This window comes from Giraffa tippelskirchi, chromosome 8 (genome assembly GCF_054371585.1).
Source record: "Giraffa tippelskirchi isolate mGirTip1 chromosome 8, T2T-mGirTip1v1.2.pri, whole genome shotgun sequence".
NCBI classification, from domain to species: Eukaryota; Metazoa; Chordata; class Mammalia; order Artiodactyla; family Giraffidae; genus Giraffa; species Giraffa tippelskirchi.
The window spans coordinates 80,287,525-80,297,034 of NC_137282.1; the positions used below are offsets into that span (position 1 = coordinate 80,287,525).

The 9,510-nt window shown below is 43.4% G+C and overlaps 1 long non-coding RNA gene across 1 annotated transcript in view; it reads left to right on the forward strand.

The window, feature by feature from the left end:
* LOC145516448 (uncharacterized) overlaps positions 1–4,381 on the forward strand; it is a 30,358-nt gene extending 25,977 nt beyond the window's left edge. The window contains exon 3 of the long non-coding RNA XR_014061400.1: positions 3,701–4,381. This is a non-coding gene — a long non-coding RNA (uncharacterized LOC145516448). The remainder of the gene's footprint in view (positions 1–3,700) is intronic.
* Positions 4,382–9,510: the final 5,129 nt, after the last annotated feature.

Below are 9,510 nucleotides of genomic sequence, written 5' to 3' on the forward strand. Positions count from 1 at the left end.
GTGAAGAAAGCTGAGCGCTGAAGAATTGATGCTTTTGAACTGTGGTTGGAGAAGACTCTTGAGAGTCCCTTGGACTGCAAGGAAATCCAATCTGTCCATCCTAAAGGAGATCAGTCTTGGTTGTTCATTGGAAGGGCTGATGCAAAAGGTGAAATTCCAATACTTTGGCCACCTCATGTGAAGAGTTGACTCACTGGAAAAGACCCTGATGCTGGGAAGGATTGAGGGCAGGAGGAGAAGGGGACGACAGAGGATGAGATGGCTGGATGGCATCAGCTCAATGGACATGAGTTTGGGTAAACTCTGGGAGTTAGTGATGGACAGGGAAGCCTGGTGTGCTACGATTCATAGAGTCACAAAGAGTCGGACATGACTGAGCGACTGAACTGAACTGAACTGAATTGGGTGGTGGATTACCACCCAATTATATGATTACCCATAATGGATTAATGGATTACCAATAAATGGATTATGACCAAGGATTACTGGTGCTCTCACTTTCACCCACCAGTGCTTTTGCACCATTGGTACAAATGTTAATACAGTAAAAAAAAGAAACCAAACAACATCTTAGCATTATTATGAGCGTTATTATTTTTTGGCAGCATTGCACATCTTGTAGGGTCTTAATACCCTGACCAGGGATTGAACCTGGTCCACAACAGTGAAAGTGCTGAGTCCAAACCCTTGGACTGCCAGAGAATTCCCATCTTAGTATTATTATGATGATGATTTTGACCTGAAGACTCTCTGAAAGTGCCTCAGAGACCCTCGCCCCCTCAAGACTCCATAAACATACCCTCATACTCTGAGAATTGTGCTAAACCTCAAAAGCAGGGAAGACTTTGACAAGTCATCAGGAAATGAATGCCCCTGGATGTCGGCTGGATAGTGAATGGAAGGGAGCCAAAGCAAAGGCTGGAGAGCTAAGTAGGTGCTAAACTATGCAAAGTCTTAAGTACCAGGGAGCAGAGCTTGAATATTACCCCATGGACAAATGGGAAACTTTAAAAACCATAGCTATCATTTATTTAGCATCTACTGTGTGACTGGCATTTTACTCACATTATTTAATTAACACTCCATGTTAATCCTGAGCTTCCTAGGTGGCACAGTGGTAAAGAATCTGCCTGTCAATGCAGGAACCACAGGTTCAATCCCTGGGTCGGGAAGATCCCCTGGAGGAGGAAATAGCAACCCACTGTAGTATTCTTGCCTGGACAGAGGTGCCTGGCGAGCTACAATCCATGGGGTCGCAAAGACTTGGACACAACTGATGGACTGAGCATGTACGTACAGCACACACACTTAATCCTATGAGGCAAGTATCATCATCCTCATTTGTTGGAAAAGGAAGCTGGGCTTAGAGAAGTTAAGGAATTTACCTTAACTTACATAACTAGCAAAAGTAATTTACCTTAACTCTCACAGGGAGATGAGACTGCAAAGGTTAGGTGGACAAATTCCAACTTCCTGCATCTCAGGTTTTCTTCCAGGTCACATTTTTCAGCTCTGCTGATTAGGATCCTGGAATGTATATGTTTTTAACACATCTAGTCTGCTGTGAAGCACTCTGGCTATAAATCTTGCCTATTTACTCTGGGCTCCCTAAGGGTAAGGGTCAAGTCTGTTTATATGCCCAGCACAGTGTGGTCACTTAATAAATCTTTAACCACAAATGTAGTGGTTTTCATGGAGCCCAACTCCACCCAGATCCCTTGCAACTTTCCCTGGGTCTAAACTGCACATGCCAGAGTAAGAGGATTTTTTTTTTTCCAAAGAGGAACTTGGAGGCCCATATTTTCTGAATTTGACTATGACCTTCAGTGACTACAACAGTTTTATCTGAGCGATTATTGCTGCATATTCATATAGTGAGCAAGGCTTGTCTTTTTCACCTTTCCATTTCTTGGACCGTTTGGATCTTACTCTGGATAGAAAATGGGCTTTAGAACAGGCTGACTTGAATTTGAATCCTAATTCCACCACTGACAAACTGTGTAACCGTGGGCAACTAACGTAACCCCTTTCAGCCTCTGTTTCCCTCCTGAAAGCATGACGACAGTACTGTCTTCTTCAGAAAGTTGTTGAGTGAAGTAAATGAAATAGCATAAGGAAATCACTGCTCCTGGGCCTTTTCTTCCCCCCACACCTCCAGTCTGGGCCCACAGAGCCCCTCCCCAGCCCCCAAGGGTCCCGGGTTTTCCCAGAGTCAGGCAGGCCTGGTAACTTAACAGCTCCTGCCTCATCACAAACTGCCCCTTCCATCAAATATTCTCTATCTATTTTCATGCCTTGGGTTACCGGTTCAGTGCTGTCACTTAAGAGATGATCTAATAAACAAACAAAAAATCAAATGCAAAGCCTTATGTTTACCGCCATAGAAATTTAAAAAGGTATTCCCAATGGCAAAAGGTATGCATGGTTTCGCTGGTAAAATTATTTTTTAAATATTCATTTATTTGGCTGCATCGGATCTTAATTCAGACACGTGAGGTCATCATCGCATCATGTGGGATCTTTCGTTAGGGTGCAGGGGCTCCAGAGTGTACAGGCTCAGTAGCTCCGGCACTCGGGCTTAGTTTGCCTGTTGCATGTGAAACCTTAGTCCCCTGATCAGGGATTGAACTCATGTTCCCTGCATTGCAGGGTGGATTCTCAATCACTTGACCACCAGGGAAGTCCCAACTGGTCAAATAATTTTGAGAAACTGAAGACTAAATCTCCCTCCTTAGTTGGAGCAATTTAGCCTGTTGATGGTTCTGAGAATTCCCAAAGAAAAAGAGAGCTCTGTGACTTCATAGCACAGCTAAATAAACTGTGTGCACTGATGGTAATCATCTGTCTCACCCTCAAGCTAAGTTTTCCCCAAAACTATTTTGAGAAGCACTAACTCTCTCTCACAAATATGATTCCTTAAGGACGCGTCTCAGGCACTGGGCATTCTCCATGCAGACTAAGACACTCTGGCCCGTATCTTGAGAAGTCTGTGAGTGCTAGGTCTAAGAACAAAATGCTAAAGGCTGGCACAGGTAGGAAAGAACACAGATTTGAGGAGAATTCAAGTCCCAATGATGGGCTTCCCTGGTGGCTCAGGGGTAAGAATTTGCTTGCCAATGCAGGAGACACAGGTTCCATTGCTGGGTTGAGAATATCTGGAGGAGGAAATGGCAACCCACTCTAGTATTCTTGCCTGGAAATTCCATAGACAGAGAAATTGTAGCTTGATTGGCTACAATCCATGGGGTCGCAAAGAGTCGGACACGCTGAGTGACTGAATACACATACATCTACACACAAATCCAATAAATAAGCCTTTACAACATTTTTCAGCTTACAAAACATTTAAATACATCTTACAACCTTCAAATATGCTATCTCAGTTTATTCCTAAAAAAAGTCTTACAAAGCAGTCAAGATATGGTTGTCTCCCTTTCTAGGTTCTGAGGTTAGGGCTCAGAGGGATGAAATGACTCCCCTCCTCCCCAAGCCTCTCAGTCAGGGAATCTCTGAGCTGACTCTAAATCTCTGGCTGAACTTATGGACCAGTAATGCATCTGAGGGACCAGACAAGAAAAAAATGAAGGGGGTGGAAAGGAAAGCCCATAGGACAGTTGCAGGGGGTTCTACGGGTTATCCACTCTACTCGTGTGCACAGTGTCCACATGTCTGTCTACTCTGACACCTGTTCTTCTTTCAGGAGACCCAGAGTCCCAGGAAGAAAAAGCCAGGACTCAAGAACAGCCAAGTCCCCACCAAATGTGAGGCCTGGAGGCAGCCTCTAAGGCACTGGAGGGAGCTATGGCCACCTTCCACACCATCCCAGCTGCCAACCTGGCAGCGAGAGGACAATGCACAGCTCGACACCAACCATCCCTCTTCCTTCTCTCCCCTGACACATTTCCCCAGCTTTCCATCAGCCTCGCCTGGTGGATGTCTACCAGAGCCACACACACCCAAGACTTCAGATCCAGGGTCTCTGGTTAAAATGTTAGGTGTCCTCTTTTGGGCCACCTACACTCTTCCTAGAAGCCAAGAGAGGAAGAGAAGAAGAGAAAGAAGGAAGGAAGGGGGAAATGAATGTGAGAGGCAGCGATGACTTGTGCATTGGATTCATTTTCCTCTGGAGCTCAAGGCCGTTTTCAGGATTTTGTAAACTCTTCATGCTAACAGCTCACTGATGTCATCTTCTAGTCCAAATGCTTTATGTGAGCTAGTTGTCATAAATCTGAAACTGCCCCCCTCTCCTTAGCAGTCTCTGAGGTGCTCTTACCTGTTGGAATGAACTGTAAGGAATGTAATGAAGACAAAGAATGTATCAAAAACATGGAAATTCTGACCTGTAATATCTCTGAAAATAAAACAGCACTGGTCATGGGCACTGCTGTGCTTGGATGCTTGCCCAGAAACTTCCCATTCCTGGGAGGAGAGATTTCTCAATTAACTTCATCTTCCTTCTTGTGTTAAAAACAGCATGCTTTTACTTTCTGGTTCTTTTGACATGAAACTTTTGGGTTTCTTTCCAAAGTAGTCAGGGTTAAGACGGTTAGAAAAGATTTTGGAACATTATCCGCACGGCTGAAGCTCATGTTTTCAGAGGAAGCAGAGAGTGACTATTTCTTTGTTTGGGATGAGGAGGTAGTTTCCTACACGGTAGTTAATAAAACAGTATTTTTACTAGAGAAGCAAGTCAGCTTGCCTACAATAATCAAAAAATATCTAGAGTTAGGGATGCTGAAAAATTACTAGTTGTTAATTCCCAGCCCAAATGAAAGTTAAAAAAAAAAAAGAGGTATTCACTGTACCAAATTTCTGTTCCTTTTTGTATCCTAATATACCTATTCCACATATAGAAGAAATTTGCTTTGAAATCAAGCAGAAATGTATCAAGAAATGTATCATTTTAATTTTATTTATTTGTTAACTCCATGGGTAGGACTAATGATGTAAGATGGAAAAAGGTGAGGTTTTTTATCTTTGTTTTTTGTTTTTCTTTGTTTTCCCCTCAATTCGTTTTTTTAAAAAATTATTTTTCTTTTTCGGTTTCACCTTGTGGCATGTGGGATTTTAGCTCCTTGACCAAGGATTGAACCCATGCTCTCTGCATTGGAAGCCAAGAGTCTTAACCCTTGGACTATAAAACAAGTCCCTCAATTAATTTTTTATAAGGAATTATATTATTTTGAGAGAGCTGTCATAATGAAGTACTGCAGGCTGAGTGGCTTAAACAATAGAAATTCATTTTCTCACAGTTCTGGAAGCTAGAAGTTCAAGATCATGGCATTTAGCAAGGTTGATTTCATCTGAGGCTTCTCTCTCTGACTCATAGATGGCCGTCTTCTCCCTGTATCTTCATGTGGTCCTCCTTCTGTGTGCATCTGTGTCCAAGCTTCCTCTTCTGAGGGCATCAGTCACATTGTAATAACCTTATTTTACCTTAACTACCTCTTTAAAGACTGCCTCCAAATACAGTCATATGCTGAGGTACTAGGGCTGGAGCTTCAACGTAAGAATTTGGGAGGGAACACAGTTTAGTTCATAACAGGAATCATTGGTCATCAGAGGTCTGTGGGTGACAGTACAATGGAAAGAGAAATTAAATGAGGAATGGGAGAAACAATAGATGAGGAACTGAAAGAACTGGCTTCCAGCCCCAGCCTGATCATGTACTGGTTATAGGAACCTGAGCAACTTTCTTACCCTCTCTGGCTATCTCATCTTCCAAAGTCAAATGAAAAAAGAGAAAATGCCCTCGATGATTTCCGGGGGACTTAGCAAATCCAAGGAGAGGCAGAAGCAATAACACCCTGCACTGATTCCTTGGCGGCCGGAGGGAGAAGTTTGCATCTCAACCATGGGACACAGTTTCTTTCAAATGGGAACCAGAGGAAAGTTAGCGCAATACTTTACATGCTTTACAAGTGAAATTAGCAGAGTCTTCAACAGAGTGCATGAAATCCGATTTTGCACACCTTGGGATATCAAAATGACAAAGGGCATGGAACTTTTGTAAGACTGAAAGAAAAATGAATTTTCATTCACCTTTAAGTTAAAAATAAGTACCTATGGGGTGGTGAAAGCAAATAAACTGTGATAGGAAACAGCAGCTTCTAGGGAATCCCTGTGAAGGCTTGAATCTTATATATATTTTCATTTAAAAAATTTAAACCCCTAAATGGCTTGAAGCATCACTTCAAAGTGTGAGAACTGTGGAGTGAGTGAGTACAGCTCTCAGGGGGGCCTCCCTTCTTCAGGAAGGGTTGCCCCTGCACATTACTCACATCTTGAGAGCCCTGAGTGCTGAGACCTCCAGGAAAAGCTTTCACCAGTCTATTCCCATTGACCTTCACGCCAGTGCCCCAAAGAAGGGCTTCACACCATCATGCAGATGGCAAAAGCCAAGCCCTGTGTTCACTACACAGTCCCTGCCCTGCACGATGCAATCCCAGTGCAGGAACACGGGGAGTGAGTCAAAATCTTGAGATTCTGTGAAAAAGAAAGGGAGATTTAAAAAAAATTTTTTTTATTGTGGTAACAGACACATCATAGAAAACATACTATTTAAACCATCGCTAACTATACAATTCAGTGGCCTTAAGTACATTCACATTGTTGTGCAACTCTCACCATCATTCATCTCCCAAACTGAAACTCTGTTCCCATTAAACACTAACTCCCCATACTCCCTTCCCACTCCTCCCACCCCCACCCCCAACCCCCTAAACCAACTCCACTCCCGACCCCCTCCACCCCCCCACCCCCAGACCGTGACATCTACTGCTGTACTTTCTGACTCTGTGAATTTGACTATTTGGGTATCTCATATAAGTAGAATCAAAGAGTATTCATCTGCACCTAATGAATTCAGTTTTTTATTTTGTATTAGGGTATAGTCAATTAACAACGTGATGATAGTTTCAGGAGAAGAGCAAAAGGACTCAGCCATGCATATACATGTATCTATTCTCCCCCAAACACCTCTGTCATTCAGGCTTCCACATATCACTGAGCAGAGTTTCATATGCTATATAGTAGGCCCTTGTTGGCTATCTATTTTAAATATAGCAGGGTGTACATGCCCATCCCCAACTCCCTAAATATTCCTTCCCCCCATCCTCCACTCTCCTCCCCATAATTGTAAATTCCTTCTCTAAGACTGTGAAGGGACTTCCCTGGTGGCTCAGCTGGTAAAGAATCCACCTGCAGTGTGGGAGACCTGGGTTCCATCCCTGGGTTGGGAAGATCCCCTGGAGAAGAGAATAGCTACCCACTCCAGTATTCTGGCCTGGAGAATTTCATGGACTATACAGTTCATGGGGTCGCAAAGAATCCGACACGACTGGATTGTTTCTGTTTTGTAAGTTCATTTGTATCATTCCTTTTTAGATGGAATGCATTTTTAAGGTTTAGTTCAGTTCAGTTGCTCAGTCATGTCCGATTATTTGTGACCCCATCCTACAAATAGATTGTACCTTCTATTATTTTCCCCAGTGCTATACAGTAGATTCACATTTTGTTGTTGTTCAGTTGCTAAGTTGTGTCCAATTCTTTGTGACCCCAAGGACTACAGCATACCAGGCTTCCCTGCCATTCACTGTATCCCGGAGTTTGTTCAAACTCATGTCCATTGAGTCAGTGATGCCATCCAACCAACTCATCCTCTGTTGTCCCCTTCTCCTCCTGCGCTCAATCTCACATAGCATCAGTGTCTTTCCCAGTGATTGAGCTCTTTGTATCAAGTGGCCAAAGTATTGGAACTTCAGCATCAGTAGTTATCTATTTTATACATAGTAGTGTGTCTATGTCAATTCCAGTCTCCCAATTCATCCCACCACCACTTAAGGAAAGGGTACTTTTGTGCTTGCAACCATCTTGGTTTTCCCAAGTGCTCTCCCAACTGCCCAGAGTTGGGACTCTCTAATCAGGCTGTCTTGCTTGCAATGCTCCAGGTTCCAGACCTGGCCCTCTTCTCTGCCCGTTTTTACCAATATTTGCTGAATACTTACAACGTGCTGGGTTCTGTGCTGGACACTGTGGATATAAATAAAAACAAATCCAGATGCAGTTGTTTCAAGAGCTCACGGTGGTGAGAGAGACAAACGAACAAGTGAAATCTCTGTTCAGTCCTGTGAATGCCACCTGGACTGGGTCCTGAGAGCCATCCAAGCCCAGAGAAGGTAGATGGTGTACGGAGACCAGAGATTGGGGGCGTGGCAGGGATGAAAGCATCCAGCAGGAGGTGGTCCTTAAGCTGGTCCTTTAGCTGAGACTTGGAGGCCCACTGAAGCAGGCTAACAAGGGGCAGGGATGATTCAGGTCACACGGAGGAAACATCTGGTCATGTGGAACGGCTTAGGATTGGTCTACAATCCTGAATAATGTGAGTCACAAGGCTAAAGATAGAGTCCCAACTATACACTAAGGAGTTTAAACTTTACTGTGAAGGTTGTGGAGTCAAATCAGACTGGCCTGGTCTGCTTGTCCTAGTGGCATGACCTTAGATGAATTGATTGACTGCACCGGGCATCAACTTTCTCACTGTGAAATAAGAATTATAATATTCCTACCTCATAGGGCAGTTGTGTAGATTGAACAAGATCATCAATGCAAAATCCATAGCATGGAAGGTCTTAAGCAATGCCATTCATTCCCATTATTGTTATTATTATTATCATTATCATCACTAGTAAAGGAATAGCATGACAAACTGTTTATGCCTTTAAAAATCTAGTAAGGGACTTGCCAGATGGTCCAGTAGCTAAGATTCCTTGCTTCCAATGCAAGGGGCCCAGGTTTGATCCCTGGTCAGGGAACTATACCCCATGTGCTGCCTCTAAGACCTGGCACAGCCAAATAAATAAATACAAATAAATAAATATTTTAAATAAAATAAAATACTACTGATTATTCTCTGCTTGCCCCACCAGATCCATTTTCTTTCTTTCCCTGCCCTGCTGTGTCCTGGAAGGCTAACCTCCAAAATTGCAAGTCCAGGGTCCCTTGTTTGCTGCTTTCTTGCTGATAGAGCTAAGAGGAGGCAAGAGCAGGAGTCTGTAGAAAAGACAGAGGGAGGGTTGTGGTTGTTATTCAGTCACTAAGTCGTGTCCTATTTTGCAACTCCATGGACTGCTCAAACTCATGTCCACTGAGTCTGTGATGCCATCCAACCATATCATCCTCTGTCACCCCCTTCTCCTCCTGCCCTCAATCTTTCCCAGCATCAGTCTTTTTCAATGAATCAGATTTTCACATCAGGTGGCCAAAGTATTGGAGGTTCAGCTTCATTCAGCAACAGTCCTTCCAGTGAGTATTCAGGATTGATTTCCTTTAGGATTGACTGGTTTGATCTCCTTACTGTCCAAGGGACTCTTAAGAGTCTTCTCCAGCAACACAATTCAAAAGCATCAATTCTTCAGCACTCAGCCTTCTTTATGGTCCAACTTTCACATCCATATACAGCAACTGGAAAAACCATAGCTTTGACTACACGGAACTTTGTCAACACAGTGA